This window comes from Hyla sarda, chromosome 1, assembly GCF_029499605.1.
Source record: "Hyla sarda isolate aHylSar1 chromosome 1, aHylSar1.hap1, whole genome shotgun sequence".
Taxonomy (NCBI): Eukaryota; Metazoa; Chordata; class Amphibia; order Anura; family Hylidae; genus Hyla; species Hyla sarda.
Window position 1 is genome coordinate 514585039 of NC_079189.1, and position 19442 is coordinate 514604480.

Consider the following 19442-nt stretch of genomic DNA (forward strand, 5'->3'; position numbering starts at 1 on the left):
CTGGGATACACACTCACCTTGCAGCACTGCCAAGCATGAGCTCAAACTTTCCTATCATTCATCCACAGCCCCTGAGTGTGAGTGTGCGCCCTGCTCCCTGCCGGCCAGTGCACAGCTACCTGTCAGCTTGTAGACTCACAGTGTAGCAGCAGCAGCAACCCCCTCTCCCCCCCCCCCCCCCAGTGACATCAGGCTGGGACAGGGGGGGGAAGGGATGGGGTCAGCTCAGCTGAATCCATTAATGACAGTTTCGGATCATTTCCAACCGAATAGTTACCGGCTATTTCTTTGGCCGAAATAATGAAGAGGCTGTGAGTGGCGCCCCCCTTTGTACTAGAGCCGCAGACGAGGGACGTGTGGTCGGGTCAGTGCGCACCGCGCTGCTCCAAACTCTGCGCCGGCTCCCGCTGCAGGAAAGGTGAAACGAATAAGATTAAAGCGGACAAAAGGCGGCGGCTCCCAGAGACCATTGTGCTGCCCAGGACGGTGCAGGCTCCGAGGACAGAGCTGCCATCCAGCCGGGCAGCCAGCCTCAGCATCCCACGGAGCGGACACTGGCAAGTACTCAATGCTCGCTCTATGGAGCTCACAGCACTTCACTTTTCTTTTATTGTGGCTACGTCGTCTCATGTTATGTAAATATTATCTTGTTTTATGAAACAATGTCACATGACTTCCTATGTGTAAAGACATAACTATATTTGTGAATGGTCTCTTCTCTATTGCTGGGTATGGATATCCCTCTTACACACACACACGCACACAAATGTAAGACCATGTAATATAGATAGCAGGACACTAGATGGATCCGTGGAATATATATATATATATATATATATATATATATATATATATATATATGTGTGTGTGTGTGTTTGTGTAGGGGTATCCTGTATCCTGTGAGTGCATCCACTACTAAGGCCACCGGTCGCCTGCGTCCTAGTATTTACCACCTAATGCAAAGTGACTGTATGTGTGTGATAGTGTCACTTGTAGAGGGAGAAACACAGACACGAGTGACAGGGGACCTCATGCTGACCATGTCCCCTTCTTTTCATTGTCCATATGAACTCCTACATGTGCTTCTTCACTCCAGTAAACTTTCCCATCCATTGTGCATCCAGTAAGGACACTACTATACCTTTTTACACGAGTCCCATACTGTCATGTAAATATTATTACAATACATATTGAGGGTTGTGATACACAGAATCAGCTCAATGTAATGATATTGAAATTACCGAACAAATGCTGAAACTAGTTATTACTGCCCCAATAATAAATGTACATATTATATCTATTGTGTTGTAAATATTTCTACAATACGTACTGATATAGACATAACAAATGCAATAATATTAAACTGCAAGTGCCTAGTAATGATACAAATCAGTTATACATGCTTTATATATATATATATATATATATATATATATATATATATATATATATATGTATATAAAGTCTATATATGTATTTATTGTAGGGGAATCAGACACAGAATACTCCTGCAGTTTTGGGACGAGCCTAAAAGTGAAATGTTTCTTTATATATTGACAGGAATATCAATGTTAGGGATATACATATCTCTCCTTTATAGGACTGACATATACATATTCCTCCCTAGTGCATCATTACTAAAAGGAAACATACAGCCAGGTCAGGTTATTTATGTTTTTTAAATTATTTATTTCATTATATTTATTATAAAAAAAAACATTTTTACATTGAAATAACAGTAAATTAATGTACACGTCTCAGGATAACACTTTCTATATTTCATTCATAAGGAGCCATAACTTTCTAACATTCTCCCCTCCCCAGCCTTGCTTTAGCCATATCATTCTAAATCTAATCAAATCTGACGTTTACTTATCAGCACAGATAAACTAATTATATCATTAATAATAAAGTTAGATTCTAATTCAAATCAAATAAACACAAATATTTAGTGAAGATTTAAAGATATCTGAATCTATTTCCAAATATACCTGGTGCATCCAGTAAAAGAAATGACTGACCGGATAATCTACAAATAAATATAATAAGTTATTGGAATACCAAACCTTTATTTTAAATGATATAGTAAACACGTGCTTTGAAAATTTAAACATAATACTCAGAACTTATTATAACATATTCATTTTTAATTATTATTGAGAAAGAAATTGATGCGTCTGTGCTACTTTTTGATAATACTTGCCTGTAATAAGGGTATGAATATTTTTGTATCATACGGTGATCTATCTATCAATCAATCTATCTAACAATTATATATATATATATATATATATATATATATATATTTTTTTTTTTTTACCATAAATTGAGTCTTACTGTTTTCAGTTTATCAATAAATATTTCTGTTTTTCTTCTTAAAATTAAGACCAAATTCCCACTTCAGCTTTGTGAACTGATTTAAATGGAATATCTCAATTAAGCAGAATTCCACAAATGGTTGCAGATCAAGTGCAGCGATTTTCCTCTCTCTGGTTCCATACAATAAATATACCTCTAGCATTGTATGGGGTGGGATTCTCTCTCTATGGGGGGAGGAAAGTGTGGCTAATTTACCAGAACCAGTGAGCTCCTAAACAGCTTGATGTGTCCCAACAGGACAAAACCCCCCATATCTGACACAGCTTCTAGCCACTGAGTGCCACTGTTCTGTGTGTGAAAGTTGTGGAGTTAACCCTTCAGCTGGACGCTGCAAGGGTGACATGGAGAGGTCTATTGTAAGATCTCTGGGCTATTCTGAGCTCAGGTTGGTGTGAAAGAGACTAGAAGGTCACTTGAAGTCTCCTTTCAAGTACTCCCATTTTTTCTCTGGATCAGCAGCTCTGAATAGACACCATCTAATCGCTCTTAATAGAAGGAAAAAAAAAGAAAAAGTCTTCAGCCCACTAAAATGCCCCATTCTCTGCAAACTGCAAATGCATCTACTGTGTGAAAAGACTATATAGACAACGTGTTTACCCAAAAGAGCGCTGTAAAAAAAATAAAATAAAAAATATAATATAATCTATATTATCTATATATATATAATTATATATATAAGTATAAAAAAAAAAAAATATATATATATATATAAATAAATAAGTATAAAAATAATTAAATATATATATATATATATATATATATATATAATTATTTGGGCTTTAAAAAAACAAAACAAAACATATATATATATATATATATATATGTATATATATATATATATATATATATATATATATATATATATATACATATATATATATATATATAAATATTTAAATTAACTCACCCAAATAATTATTTTCATAGTCATGAAAATAAAGAAAACTCTGAATGAGAAGGTGAGTCCAAACTTTTGGTCTGTACTATATACTGTATATATATATATTTATACTTATATGTATATATATATATATATATATATATATATATATATATATATATAATTATTTTTATCAGTTATTTTGTGTTAGCTATCGGTTACATTTAGATATTTAATAAATAAATATATAAATAAACAAATAAATAAATAGAATAACAATTAAACTTGTATTTTCTAACAGCACAGTAGACTCCATAAGGCAGAGGACGAGACCTAATATTGTTTTTCTTTTGCAGGTTCACAAGCTGATGGTAAAAGTCTACACGGGGGCTGTAGGTTTTTGTCCTGGGAAGCTGTAAATTCCTGGAAAAGTTGACTTTGCTGCTAAGGTGACAAACCACAACTTAAGCTTTTTATGCTATGTGTTTAGTTTTTTCCAATCATTGGATTCAATGAAAAGGTGATATAATATAGTCATGGGCTCTGATCTTGCCCCCTTCTATGCTTAAGCCAAGCTTTGCGTTTATTTACATGACTCTGTTCACACAGTAGATTTATTATTATTTTTAGAAATAGTCTTACAGATTGTATAGATTATCTCCTGTGCAGCATTTCTACCGCTCAGGCACACAGGAAACCCCAGGGGTTCGCTCCTAACAAGCCTTGTTTAGAGTTATTTCCTATTTTTAATTATTATTATTTAATAATGGCTCTTGGTTTATTTTCTATTTGCTGTGATTTTCATTTCTTCCTATGTTTTTATTATCATAAGCTTCACTTTGTAACATTTCTCTTCTGCTGTACATACATTTTGTGCACACATTACCCCAGATGTAACTAGCTGGGTATAGTAGTTCACCAAGACTCATTGAGATGAAATGGCTTTTCTAATGAAGTGCTTGTTGGGGTTTTAGTTAGTTTGGATGGGGAATTGCTTTATGGCTCACTAAACTATCATTCACTTAGAAGATATGTGCTAATTGTTCTGACATACACACTACAGATCTATTAGCCAATATAATGTATATGGTAGTGCAGGCAAGGGAATCCATCACACAGTTAGGAGGGAAGATACCTCTAGGGCAGGTGTGCCTCCAGCTGTTGCAAAACTACAACTCCCAGCATGCCTGGACAGCCCAGATACCTCTAGGGCAGGTGTGCCTCCAGCTGTTGCAAAACTACAACTCCCAGCATGCCCGGACAGCCCAGATACCTCTAGGGCAGGTGTGCCTCCAGCTGTTGTAAAACTACAACTCCCAGCATGCCCGGACAGCCCAGAAACCTCTAGGGCAGGTGTGCCTCCAGCTGTTGCAAAACTACAACTCCCAGCATGCCTGGACAGCCCAGATACCTCTAGGGCAGGTGTGCCTCCAGCTGTTGCAAAACTACAACTCCCAGCATGCCCGGACAGCCCAGATACCTCTAGGGCAGGTGTGCCTCCAGCTGTTGCAAAACTACAACTCCCAGCATGCCCAGACAGCCCAGATACCTCTAGGGCAGGTGTGCCTCCAGCTGTTGCAAAACTACAACTCCCAGCATGCCCGGACAGCCCAGAAACCTCTAGGGCAGGTGTGCCTCCAGCTGTTGCAAAACTACAACTCCCAGCATGCCCGGACAGCCCAGAAACCTCTAGGGCAGGTGTGTCTCCAGCTGTCGCAAAACTACAACTCCCAGCATGCCCGGACAGCCGAAGCCGAGCATGCTGGGAGTTGTAGTTTTGCAACAGCTGGAGACTCACTGTTTGAAAAACACTACTCTGGGACAAAGGACTGAAAGGTAGACATTGCCCAGCAGTGGCTTTTCTCACTTTTATCGTATCTGGACATTATAATGTGAGTGCAGGATTTTTTATTTTATTTTATTTATTTTTTTGCACTATAGTTCATAAGATAGCAATACATTTACATAAAAAATAATATTCATGGCAATAAATGTAGAAGTGAGATCCTATGCATTCATTAGGTGCAAGCTGCTTCTCAAGGGGAGGCAAATCAAGGTGTCCCCAGGCCAGGCAAGGGTTAAACCAGGCCCTGTCATAAGGTAGAGAGGTGGGTGCCCTGGGGACCCTGAAGTGACTCTTCTGTTTAAAATAAACACATTCCAAAAAAAAAAAAAAAAAAAAAGTGAGATTCTGCAGAGGGTGCTGCTGATGTCATAACAACCCTGGTGTGTACACAGCCTGTCTCTTAAGTCATACCTCTCATCACCTTAATGTGCTGGAAGGAGCCCCCCCCCCCAAACCCCTGCCTGCCACATGGCAATACAGATGCACCTCTTTTACGCCCATATGATTTGCAGACAGACAGGTGCATGCAGTGATACCTCAGGTGTCTACAGAGGGAAAGGGAAGCATATTGTCAATTAGTGGGATCAGGTTATTCTTTGTTACATTCTAGAGGCTGCACTTACCTCCAGATGGATTCACAATTTGCTGTTTTTCTTCCATTTAAAGCAAATGACATCCTAGATGTGATAGGGATTGAGCTTTGTACTCCAGTTATCAGCTGCCCTTGGGACTCTAATAATATTATGTCAATGATGGAGGACCCCTAAGGTCAGTCTGGCATTGATGTATGACCCCCCCAATATTTTTGGGCCATTGATGCATGACTATCCCTACTGCTGGCAAGTTATGCAGACCCCCTACTGTCCCTACAGTTAGCCATTGATTTAAGACCCCTACAAGACCCTTATTGTACCACTGCTGAAAGACCCCCACTGCCTGAGAGACATTGGTGGGGGACACCTAATGTTAGTATGCTACTAGTATAAGACCTCAAATGTCAGTGTGTTATGAATGTGACTCCAAACAAATGGCTTGGGACAATGCATATCCCCCATCTGACTATAAGTGGATCCCAAAAAAGACTCAGATCAGACCTAAATAGATCATGGAAATTAAAGTATCACTAAAGTAACCAGTACATGATGGTATAACTTATTTGCACCTCTTTTATTTTTTATATTTATCAAAATCTGCTTAAAGTAACTAAATTCTTCTTAGGGCAGCAGGAATATTTTCTTAGAAATGTCTATATCTACCTGTGTTTATTTAGTGCTGTCTATTTGTTTCCATATAGATCTGCAGATCCATAGTGTTGATTCAGTGAGTCCCTGAGAATGAACTGACAATATCTATATATGGTAAGTGAATTTCTCCAGTATATTGTCTGTAAAATAAAAGAGAACAGTCATCCCTTGGCTAACACTGTGACCTACTGTAGAAATTGCTTATTATTCCACATTGCAGGCGTCACTATAGTTTGGTGCATTCACACTACTGCTTATTGCTTCTTTTTTTATGGATTTAATTGAAATGTGTTGGACAACAGATTAACATGTTTTGATTTTTTTTTCTGTTAGGTCTTCTATACATATACTTTTTCAGATTTTCCATTTTCATTCTGTTTTTAACATGTATTTTTGGTAGATTATTCTTTTCTTTTTTTCCTTACATTTGTAATATGCTTTTTTTAATTAAAATGTTTTTCAAGTCCTATTGAGAAATCACATAAAATGACATAGAACCCCCCCCCAAAAAAAAATACATTGTTTGTATAGTGTAAAATTTTACTGTAGACTTTGATTCAATATTTGGCCATGTTGCTTTTGGGCAAAAAACAAAACAAAACAAAACGAAAAAACAAAAACAAAAAACAAACAAACACATTTCCTGTAGTTTTTCTCATAAAAAGTGTTTGTTAGAAGATTCTTAAAATGTGTCTTGACTGATGTAAACTTAAAGGATGTGTGTAATTTTTACATTTGGTGGTATATAAATGTATGAGATCATTTCCTTTTTCGACAAAACATATCAATGAAACATTTTGAGAAATGCTAGTGTAAGCACGGCTTTAACTATATGATGTCCACCTATGATATTTATGTATACCACCGAATATGGAGTGAATGTCGTGGCTGAATTCAGTCCCCATTACACACGCATATTGCAGCCCAACTGCGGGACTAATGACGTGAACAGACAAAATCGAAGGGATCTATCGTAGGGATCTATCATAGGGATCTATCGTAGGGATCTATCATAGGGATCTATCGTAGGGATCTATCATAGGGATCTATCATAGGGATCTATCATAGGGTTCTATCATAGGGATCTAACATAGGGCTCTATCATGGGGATCTATCATAGGGATCTATCATGGAGATATACAATGCTGTCTGTTCAGCTTATTACGGTTCCATTAGGGCTTGCAGCCATAATACAGATGCAGAAACTGGTCCATATTATGCTTATGTGAAAATGTCTTTACCTCGGTTCCCATGCTACAATTTTATTTACTATATGGGTGCAGATTATAAAAAACTTTACAGGGATTTTTTACTGGATACGAGTAATGTGTTTATAAAGATGATAACAGCCTCTGTGACCCTAATTTTTTTGGACTAGATAAAAAATGTAATTACCGTAACAATGATTAGAACGTGATTATGACTAGACATGGAAACCTATCACATAGTATGTAAGATAATAGAGTCTGCTCTCTGCTCCTCGTGCATGGTGTTCCTCTTTGTACTTTGTTGAGGTCTATGGAGGACATTTATCAATGTTTGCTTATGTGTTTTTTTTTTTTTTTTAGTTATTTTTTCCTTACTAGCCACTTAGTTATCAACTGGTTTCAGCCTGTTGATAAATTTCTTTCACGTAAGCGTTTATTTTTTTATTTTATTTTTTTTGCTTTGGTAGTGACTTTTTCTGCTCCATGTCTGAGCTGGATTAAATTGAGTAGTTTTTTTTCATGCTATGTGACTTTTTTTTGCGACTTTCGCACTTAATAAATCTCTGACCACTGCAAGTCAAAAATCACGTTTTGCTTTGGTAAGCAAGTAGGCAACATTTTTTGGTAAGCAAAACTTTTTTTTTTTGCTTAGGACACTGCACAATCAATAAGTCACACAAAAAATAGAGTAGTCGCAAATGCGACTTTTTTGCGACAATTTTAAGAAAAAAAAAAAAACAACAAACAACTAAATGCTTTGAAAAATGTCACGTACATTAGTATTTGTAGTGTACAAGACACAATCAAACCTAAATCTAATATCCATAAAATAATCATTTTTTTTTTTGTACTTCTACCAGTATCCTACCAGGTACTGCCTGGCTACAGATTTTAAAAGTTAAGTTTTGGTGCAGTTTTCCACCTAAAAAGTGGATCCTAAATATAGTAAGGTAAAAGGCTACATAGTGACTTGCTGCAGTATGACTGTCCGGTGTTAACTGTTGATTGACCGTTGTCGTTCACAGAATCGCTGTACTGTATATAGTCTAGATCAGTATTTTCCATCCAAGGTGCCTCCAGCTGTTGCAAAACTACAACTCCCAGCATGCCCTGACAGCCATCGGCTGTCCGGGCATGATGGGATTTGTAGTTTTGCAATAGCTGGAGGCACCCAGGTTGGGAAACCCTGGTCTAGATTATACCTATCTTTTCTCTAACATTAGAGAGTCCTGCTGCAGCAGGTCCCCATGAAGGAGAAGTGCAGTGTGGGAACACATCTTTAGATCAGTTCACACAGGACACGGTTTCGTGCAGTACTTTTTATTGCCAAGATTGGATCAAGCAATAAGCTTTATGACAGAAATGCTGCTTTACATCTAAGAACATCCTAAAAAGCCGAGTTTGTAAAACTTTATGGGTAGTGTCACACACAGTGTTGTTTAAAGGCCACTGCAGTTTTTGAGCCAATGCCAGAGGAGTAGATCCCATAGCAAGGAAAAGTAGAAGTCCTTCCTTTATATTTATCATTTCTTTTTAATCCACTTGAAAACAGAAGCAAAAACTGTCACACCCTCTGCAGGACTCTTGTTATTCATTAATTTTTTGTGCACATTTAGGCCACACCCTTTTACAGAAGCCACACCTCCTTGTGATAAGACACACCCTTTTCCTGATGAGCAAAACCGTATGTAAAACTCATAAAATGTGGCACAAGACAGTCTTTTGGCAAATATTACACCATCATTTTTGTGCATTCCCCATAGTAAAGCTATTTTTAACGCACAACACAGTTATGATTATGTTATGTTTGTTTTTAGGGACAGTTATTTTAAATAAGTGAACCCATGCCCATTATACTGCAATCTACTGAACAATTTTGTAAATCTCTTTGTACTTAGTTAGTACGGTCGAAAAAAGACATATGTCCATCAAGTTCAACCAGGGAATTGAAGGGACCTCTTAAAGGAATAGAATAATTTTATTTCTACAGTGCCACATATATCCCTTCAAAAGGCAAAGTTAGTCCGCACCTCCCCGAAACAACAAAGTAAAAAAGGTCACAAAGCTTAACAATCAGGAAAAGGAGGCAATAAATGAGAACACATAAACATTCCCTGAGGAGAGGCAAAACGAGAGGGGGCTCTCTTCCTAAGAGCCAACAACCTAAAGAAAAGTTTCTGATACATTGTAAAACATCTGAAATATAATATTCCTCTTGCAGCTTTATGACCCAACAACCATTTAATTTCTTCCCTTTCTCTATAATAAATTGTGCTCCTCACATGCCCCTCTTGCTTACAGTTGCCATCTTGTTCACATGAACTACCTTCAGCCCTAGTGGTTGGATGTAGTAATAGCATGTCATCGTGCTGTAGTCAACCAATCACAGAGATGGGTTGCATGGTTTAGTCATGTATCATCCACTGGAGACATGAAGCTGAACCAATAGAAAATCCGCCATTGACACCGGTTGCATCCTTTACCGATTGATGTACAACAGTCTTTGTAAATTAGAACTAGTAATGTACAGTAGTAGTAATGTACAGTAGTAAATTATAACTAGTAATGTACAGATTTCTGGTAAAGCTAAGGAATTCAGTGCAGCTTAGTGTACTCCCTAGACTGTAGTGGTCACTATACAGTTAAAAGTGTAAAGTTGCGCTGCAAACAGTCTCTATGGAGACCCAGATTAGGTAGACTTTTGCACTGCAGTATTTTTTCCAGGACAGTACTGGTAGTGTTACCTACACAGAGTAAAGGTATAATGTTATATAAGTGTTATCCTTCTTATGTAATCGGACCCACTCTTGGTTTTGGCTGACACATACTGCTCTAAAAAACTCACCAAAATATTACCATACAAGAGTGGCCTGACAGTCATTAATTAGTTAAAACTTCACAAACGAAAAGTCTTGTTTCTTCAGCTGTTTACCGTTATCCAAACAACTAGAAGTTAAAAGGGTACACCGCCCCTAGACATTTTATCCTCTATCCAAAGGATAGGGGATAAGATGTCTGATCACGGTCCCTCGCGATCTTGGCTGCGGCACCCCAGACATCCGGTGCACGTGCCGGATGACTGGCATTGCGGGACGGAGGCACTTGACGTCATGGTCACGCCCCACACATGACGTCACGGCCACGCCTCCCAATGCAAGTCTATGGGAGGGGGCGTGACGGATGTCACACCCCCTCCCATAGACTTGCATTGAGAGGTTTGTGACTGTGACATCACAAGCCTCTGGTGATGCACCCGATGCTCTAAAAGAAAGCCGAGTGCAGCAGGGAGATCGCAGGGGTCTCCAGATGTCTAGGGGCGGAATAGCCCTTTAACTATACAAAAATATTGTAATCTAACAGATAAAATTATAAACTGTATGGACAAAGTACAGCTGCTCAATGTCTTTATAAATCACTGGAAAAGGAGGAATACAGAGATCAGGTGGGGCATATCTTTAAAACCAGAGATAGTTCTCAGATCCGTGGAAGGTTTGAGTTTGTTGATGCACAACTGTGTTTATTTGGACTGGGAAATTAAAGGTGTATTCCAGGCAAAACCTTTTTTTATATATATATATCAACTGGTTCTGGAAAGTTAAACAGATTTGTAAATTACTTCTATTAAAAAATCTTAATCCTTCCAATAGTTATTAGCTTCTGAAGTTTTTTGTCTAACTGCTCAATGATGATGTCACGTCCCGGGAGCTGTGCATGATGGGAGAATATCCCCATAGGAACTGCACAGCTCCCAGATTTTTAATCAAAGTAATTTACAAATCTGTTTAACTTTCTGGAGCCAGTTGATATATATATATATATATATATATATATATATATATATATATAAAAGTTTTGGCCTGGAATACCCCTTTAATATAAAAATATATATAATCTTTTCTTGAATTCCCTGTCCTGAACATTATTGTTTGCTCCTTTTAGAGGCAGAGGCAATGCAATGAGGCAAACTATATTTACAATAGGAAACAGTTCTACAAACATACACATATGGGTTTCTTCTTCTTTCATATTTGTGGGATAGTGATGTCATCTTCAACACTTCTTCTCTATTGGCAGGATGTGAACCAGCTTTACCGTGCCATACATCAAGAATATAACACACATAACTGCACTAAAATACAGGCTTCTGTTTTTCGTTGCCATCGTACTAACTTAAATGTAGCCTTTATATGGTCATGATATCTAAATATCTTCAGAATGTTATTACTGATGTCTTCTGACATTTGCTCACATGTTAAAGGCAGTCATGTTTTATATATTCTGGCACTTAATAGAGCGACCACTCCACATTACAGTACTAACTTAAGACCAAGAATTTAGTGTACCACTACGCAATTAAATCGTTTTTATTTAAAACAATATAAAATTGATTCCCAAATAACTTTTTTTTTTTTTTAAGGGTATGTTTAATTCTCCAATTTTGGATTAGATGATAACAGAACGTTACATTAGCGCATAGACATAAAAAGAAAGAACAGTTAGAATTATTTCTAATTTAGATTTTTTTATTCAATGTATTTTTACTTCATTTTACAGCAGGCAGAGCTGTAGCAGAGGTAGATGTGGGCAAACATGGCCTAAAAGAATATATTTAAATAGTTATGCAATAAAACACAAGTATTTAGAGTGATAAATGTTTCTAAAGTAACAACAACAACAACAATAAAACAACATAACTAATAATAATAATTATAATAGTAATAATCTAACGTCTTATATGCTCTAATGAGCGTGAATGTGTTTTCTACCTATCTGCTGAGGATGAACAGAACAGGAACAATTATAGATATTGTTCCCTTGAATATAATTAGAATTATATAAGTGCACTAATACAAAAGGACAAGCCGCCATGCAATTGTGGATTCTGCAGAAAGAAATAATTTTACATTAATGTACATACATTGTTGAGGAATAAATCACGGGTGCTTCTATTAATTTTGTTGTCTGAGAGCTTCTGAAGGGGAAGAATAATACATTTCAATTTGACTGGATGTTTTTCAGAACAAAAAAAGAAAAAAAAGAAAGGGAAAGGGCTAATGGAAGTCCAGAGAAGGAAATGAATAAAATATGAGAACATGGAAATACTCACGCATATTGTAAATGGGAACATAATTCGGAATCAAAGGATATGATGACGATTAAGAACCAATTGGCCCATATAAACTTCAAGGCTTGCTTACAATCACAGGGAGGTCACCATGCTGGTGCACACATACTGCATGCAGATGTAACAAATCCACAATAGCAGGAAAATGATTCACATTACTGTAACAAGTATATGTCATATACATGTGTCTTCTTCCCACAAATATTTATAAGCTGTTAGTAGTTATAATACTAAGCACTTTGTGCAATTATTTTATAAATCCTCTTTACACTTTATTTTTTACACCATCATGACATTTGTAAATGCTTAGGATAGTCTAATATTTCCTAATTTACTAAGATCTGTAAGAATGCAAAGCAAACATATAGGGCAGATAAAGAGAGTTATAGATGCACAGTTTGCTCCACCATTTCCCACACTACAATCATTGCTTAAATGGATTGCTGTACAAATGTAAATGGAATAAGCACAGTGTGAAGAGTAAAATTCTAAATAAATAATGCATTTGTTCTGACTAATGTTCTGATATTATAAACATTACAATTATTGTTATCAATTGTCTTTTATGATGAGTACTGCTGTGGTATATAGCAGGCAATTGGGGATATTCCTACCCTTGGTGATGGAAAATGTAGATTTTATTAAGTACAGGAGCCGAACATTATGCTAATTCTTTGTTAACTGAAATTTTAGCAGCAAACAAAGGGTTAAGGTATATTAACGGAGAAAAAGTTCCTTAAATATAGGACATAGAAAGACCCGTAGTCTATAGTGGTATAGTCCAACTGTTCTATAATGCGCCAACCAGTAAGCCACTTCCTCTTCCTTTGGTGGTAATGAAGAAAAAATATGTCCAATAGAATAACATAGCTGAAATCTGAAGATTAGGAACAATGAACATCAACTTTAATTGATGTGTAGTCCATCATAGTGGTAGTAACAACTGGAAACTGCTACTTGTAGCCTGTTTAAACTGTAAGAGAAAAAAGAAGAAATAAATAGACAGGTTGGGAATAGAAAAGGGAGGGATAATGTTTGTCTCCTGTCCTTAATAAAATCTATATTTTCCATCACCAAGGGTAGGAAAATCCCCAATTTTATTACAGGACTGAGACTCACATTATGCTTGTTTAAAGCTTATAGTAATAATACTAATAAATAAAATCTATAATATTCTCAATTAAACATGGGAATCGGGTCTAAAATAAAAAGTCTTAAATGTAGATTCTGATGACCAATTGGCGTCTTTCAGAATATCAGATAAGGTGCCACCTGCTTGTCAGTATGATGGAAGGATAATGTGGACATTGCCAAAGCTTGGGGAAACCAAGACTGAGTTGGCCATAATGGGGTTATTAAAATTATTGTTGACTTCTGTGATCTGGTTAGGAGGATAGTCCGTGGAATCAAAACAAAAGGTGGAAAGGCATACAGATTTTCTGGAGGCCATGTCTGAAATAAGGAATCAGTGCCCAGAAATTCTGGATCTAGACGCCAGCTGAAATCTTGAGGAAGCAAGTAGATCTATATGTATGGGACCCCATAAAGGATTGAGTTGATTGAAGATGAGAGGATCTAGTTTCCAATCACGGTTGTCGATTAGGAAACGAGAGTTCCAATCTTCTATGGAATTGGACAATCCTGGTAGATACTCTGCTTTTAAGATTATATCTTTCTCCAGACAAAAATGCCAAAAATACTTTGCGATGTTGGCTAACAATTTTGATTTGTTGCCTTCCAATCAATTGATATATTGCATTGCAAAAATATTGTCCTTCCTCAGATGAACACAGCAATGAGATCTGTTTTTGCTTAAGCTTTTGAGGGCAAAGGATCCCGCTAGTAATTCTAGGCAATTTATGTGAAGAAGAGATTTCTCTTCTGACCATTTTCCTCTCTGTGGAGAGTGGACCGCATCGAGCACCCCATCCCGTAAGACTGGCATCTGATTCTATGATCAGGTCTGGGTATGAACTGAAAATGGCTTTCCCATTCCATGATTGGATATGTTGGTATCTGGAGAAAGGGGAACTTTGCCTGAGTATCCTAATCCTTCTCTCAAATGTGCGGCTTTGAGTCGTTGAAGGGCCCTGGAATGTAGAGGTGCAGGGAATGTTGCTTGAATGGAAGCAGAAAGTAAACAGAACAGAACGTATTTCCCTGTGGATTGTTTTCAACTTTTTAGATGGCAGACTCAGAGTAGCAGATTGGGTATTGATTATGAACCCTAAAAACTCTAATTCTTTGTAAGGGGTCAAAATAGATTTTTTTTTATAATTGATAAAAATCCAAAATTGGATAGTAAGGTTATTGTCCATTGCATATGGAGATGGATGAGATCTAAAGTATTGGCCATGATAAGTATATTGTCTTAGTATATTATTAATCTCACCCCTCGAGCCCTCAGGTTCCTTGAAATCCTCTTGCCCTCCAGTGCCGTCCTCTTGTGGGAAAGAATGGCGTGGGGGTGAAAGAGGTTGATGGATTATAGTATCTATCTGGTCATGGGGGAGGTAGGGAGGGACCTCTGTAGGATTGATGGCTGGAAAAATGGCCCCTTCTTTTTCCCACCCTTTCAAAAACACAACCTCTAAAAACTCGTTTTAATGATGTTTGGGCCTTGTCTAGAGGGGAGAAGAGCCCCACATACTTGTTTATCTCCTTTATGAAGGAGTTACCAAACAAATGACCATCCGATAAAGTACTCTGTTCAGAAGCAGCCAGGTGTACTAATTGGGAATCGAACTTCATGAGTATGGATCTCTTACGCTCTGTACATAGGGAAGCGTTAGCGTTCCCAAATAGGCATAAAGCCTTCTGTGCCCAACCTCTCAATACAGTGAGGTCTACTGGTTCACCTGATAGTGAGGCTTGTTCAGTCAAATCTAGTATTTTTGCTAATGGCCCTAAAAGGTTGAGGAGGCTGCTCTGTCTAGTGACTTTCTAATCCACATGCTGACTTATTTGGGTACCTGTGGATGAGAAATCCACTCCCCGGACTTTGGATGTCTAATATGTCCGGGGTCAAAGTATGGGGTTCCTTTGCTATCTAGGATGACAGAATCTGGATCATCCATAGTAAGTATATCATCATCTTCCCCTTCCTCAGAGATATCGTCATACATAGATTGATCCTCCCACTCAGAAGATTCAGCGTCCTCAACAGAGAATTCACTAGGAGAAATAATAACAATTGGCTTTGCCTTAGCAGAGGCCTTAAAGGGGTACTCAGGTGGAATTTTTTTTTTAAATGAACTGTTGCCAGAAAGTTAAACAGATTTGTAAATTACTTCTATTAAAAATTCTTAATCCTTTTTAGTACTTTTTAATAGATGTATGCTACAGAGGAAATTCTTTACTTTTTGAATTTCTTTTTTGTGTTGTCCACAGTGCTCTCTGCTGACACCTCTGTCCGTGTCAGGAACTGTCCAGATCAGCATAGGTTTGCTATGGGGATTTTCTCCTGCTCTGGACGGTTCCTGATATGGGCATCAGGTGTCAGCAGAGAGCACTGTGGACAACACAAAAATAAAATAAAAATAAAAAAAAGATTTTCCTCTGTAGCAAACAGCTGCTAAAAAGTACTGAAAGGATTAAGATTTTTTTTTATAGAAGTAATTTACAAATCTGTTTAACTTTCTGGCACCAGTTCATTTAAAAAAAAAAAGTTTCCCACCGGAGTACCCCTTTAAATGCCCGCTTAACATGTACCTGCTCTGGGGCCCAGGGTATTGGATGTTTTTTAGGCACATCAGTAGATTTGCTTTGTGTCAAAGCTCATAATTTTACCTGGTCTTCCAATTTTTTGGATTTCCTACTATGTTTAGAGGATATAGGACTTGAAGTGTCGCTTCTGTGTACCTTTAATCAGCTTTAGACCAGCAGCCATGTGAGATGTTTAGTCTTTGGCTGAATAGAAAAGATCAGAGGGTGTACTAGGACCCTTTGGAGAACCCTGTGGATTGGGTGTAGTCATGGCCATAGCCACGGATTGTGTGACGACTTCTTGGATGGAGACTTGTCCACCATTGCCTGTAGTATGTTCACATCAACGTGTTCAAAGGATTGGGGAGCAACCATTTCATTAGGCTCCTCATTGGCCATTGTAAATATGAAGTGTGTGTATATATATATATATATATATATATGAAATAGTATATATTTATTCCTAGAAATTTATATATTTATTCCTAGAATTATTTATACTAATAATATATTGATTCAGTAATATAAATATTAATTTAGATTAAATATTAATAAATAGATACATTGATAAATAGATGAATAATGAATTAATAATAAATTAGTAAATAAATAAAGAATTAATAAATAATTAAAGAGTACCTGTCGCCAACAAAAACTTTTGATATAATGTAGATAACACCATTAAATGTATATTTGTTATATATATTTATTAAAAAATTTGTATATTTTTGGGTGAAAAAATGCTGTCCCTGCAGCTATTGCCTGTGTGTGTCTGTGAGGAGTCCAAATACAGGAAGGAAGTGGGGGCAGAAGAAGCAGGGCTCTGTGCAGGCTCCTGGCTTGTCAATCATCCTGCTGTGTGAGCCAGTGGCGTGTCATAAAGCCTCAGTGTGCAGAGCTCTGCTTGTCCTAAGTGCACAGACCCCTGCTTGTCCCCCCTCACTTCCTGTATTTGGACCCCTCTTAGAGACACACAAACAATAGCTGTAGGAACAAAAATATACACATTTCTTAACCAATGTATATTACAAATATACATATAATAGTATTATCTACATTATATAAAAAGTTTTTTTTGACGACAGGTACACTTTACTAAATAATTATGTTAACATAACTAATAATGAATTAATAATAAAATTAATATATATATATATATATATATATATTACTCCCCACGCGTCCTAGCGGGGCGTGCTGGTATTTCTTACCTGAAGTCCACAAAACTCTGCTCCCCCCCCCCAGAAGACCCATTGTCTCCGGGGTGGGATCTGTAACAGAACCTTTATCTAAATTCATAGACTGGTTATATATATTCATAGACATCCATTGTTATCTGAAATTCCAGCTTTGGTTAAAGATACAAACTAATTTTTAATAACCCTTGAGGACTTGGTATGGCCTGAAAATTGCATCTTAGCCTCGATAGACATCGAGAGTTTATATACAAGCATACCACAGCTTTAAAGTGTTGATGTCATCAAGGACATTTTATTGCACTCAGACAAAAGTTCAGCTTACATTGATTTTGTTTGCGATGCACTGTGTTTCATTCTTACCAATAATAACTTTTTTTTTGATACAACATGGTACTCACAAGGGGGCAGAGTGGCTATGGGGACACCAGTGGCTTGTACACTGGCGAACCTACATGTTGCTGCCTTCGAGAAAAGGTATATTTTCTCTGAAAAAAATAGTTTTTTGAAATACATTGCATGCTACAGACGCTTTGTAGATGATGTGTTCATCATTTGGGGAGACACTTGCTGACTTTGTCTCTACCCTAAACAGCATCAATGACATGAATTAAAAATTCACCTTTAAAACTGATGCAAAAGAACTTGAGTTTCTAGATACAAAGGTGAGACTGATGAATGGAGACTTGGTAACCGTTGGCTACCGCAAACCAACTGTCTGTCATGCCCTACTTCACTTTCAGAGTTACCATCCGGAACATGTAAAGAGAGCGGTACCTTTAGGGGCAGTTTTTGAGATTGCGAAGAATCAATAAAACAGATTTTGATTTCCTCCTGCAGGCTAGTGATTTACGGGAGCGCCTTTCCAGGAGAGGGTATCTGAGACCCCTCCTGGATGCCGCCCCCAATAAAGCATTTACATAAAAACGTGATGAGCTACTCTGCAGGAGGAGGTATCGCAAGAATAAGAGCACAGTACTACACTCCAAGAATGTTCAGGAAAAACGCTTCTGTTTCTCCTTTCAGTTTAGCCCGATGGCTTCTCAAGTAAAAAAAGATATCCATGACAATTGGGCTATCCTGAGAGGTGATCCAGATCTAGTAGAATACACTAAAAGTAAACCTCTCATCACTTTTAAAAGATGCAAAAATGTTAGCGACATATTAGTACATAGCAAGTTTGTATCTTTGGTCTCAGGCAGTGGATGGTTGAATAAAACAGCTCCAGCGGGAAATTTCCGATGTGGCAATTGTTTGTGGTGCTCGTTTATGTCAACTGACAAGTTTTTGACCCTAGGGGGCGTTGTCGTAAAATTGAAAGATTTCATCTATTGTAGGACAAATTTTGTAGTGTATGCGTTCCGATGCACCTGCTCGAGGTTCTACATTGGATGCACTATACGTGCACTCAATGTTAGATTCAGCGAGCATGTGCACTCGGTAAAAACACAAAAAGGCTCACCAAGACTTATAGACACATCCAAGAAGAACATAGCGGAGACATTAGTGTTCTCACCTTCTTTGGTTTGGAACGTGTTCACACCACAGAAGGTGTGGATCGTCGGAGAGCTCTACTTCAATGTAAGGCTAAATGGATCTTAAAGACATATGCACTGGGAAACTTAGGACTCAATGATCGTCTGGATCTGAGTCCGTTTATTTAGTACCATCCATTCTGCCTAGGTTGTTCCCTTTGTAATATATTTTTACTCTTTGCAATCTTTTTTGTTCTATATCTGTTTTTTTCCACCAGGTTATTTGTTTTTTATTCACAATGGTGTATTATTGTGATTTCATGTGACTTTTGTAAACACCCCTTGCTCTGACATCATAAAGGTAGGGTGTTATAAAAACCTGGA

General features: G+C 37.4%; 1 long non-coding RNA gene across 1 annotated transcript in view; it reads left to right on the top strand.

The window, feature by feature from the left end:
* The first annotated feature begins 3614 nt into the window (after window positions 1-3614).
* Window positions 3615-19442, top strand: part of LOC130290532 (uncharacterized) — a 37428-nt gene continuing 21600 nt past the window's right edge. Inside the window, exons 1-2 of the long non-coding RNA XR_008847626.1 lie at window positions 3615-3708; window positions 6400-6463. This is a non-coding gene — a long non-coding RNA (uncharacterized LOC130290532). The remainder of the gene's footprint in view (window positions 3709-6399; window positions 6464-19442) is intronic.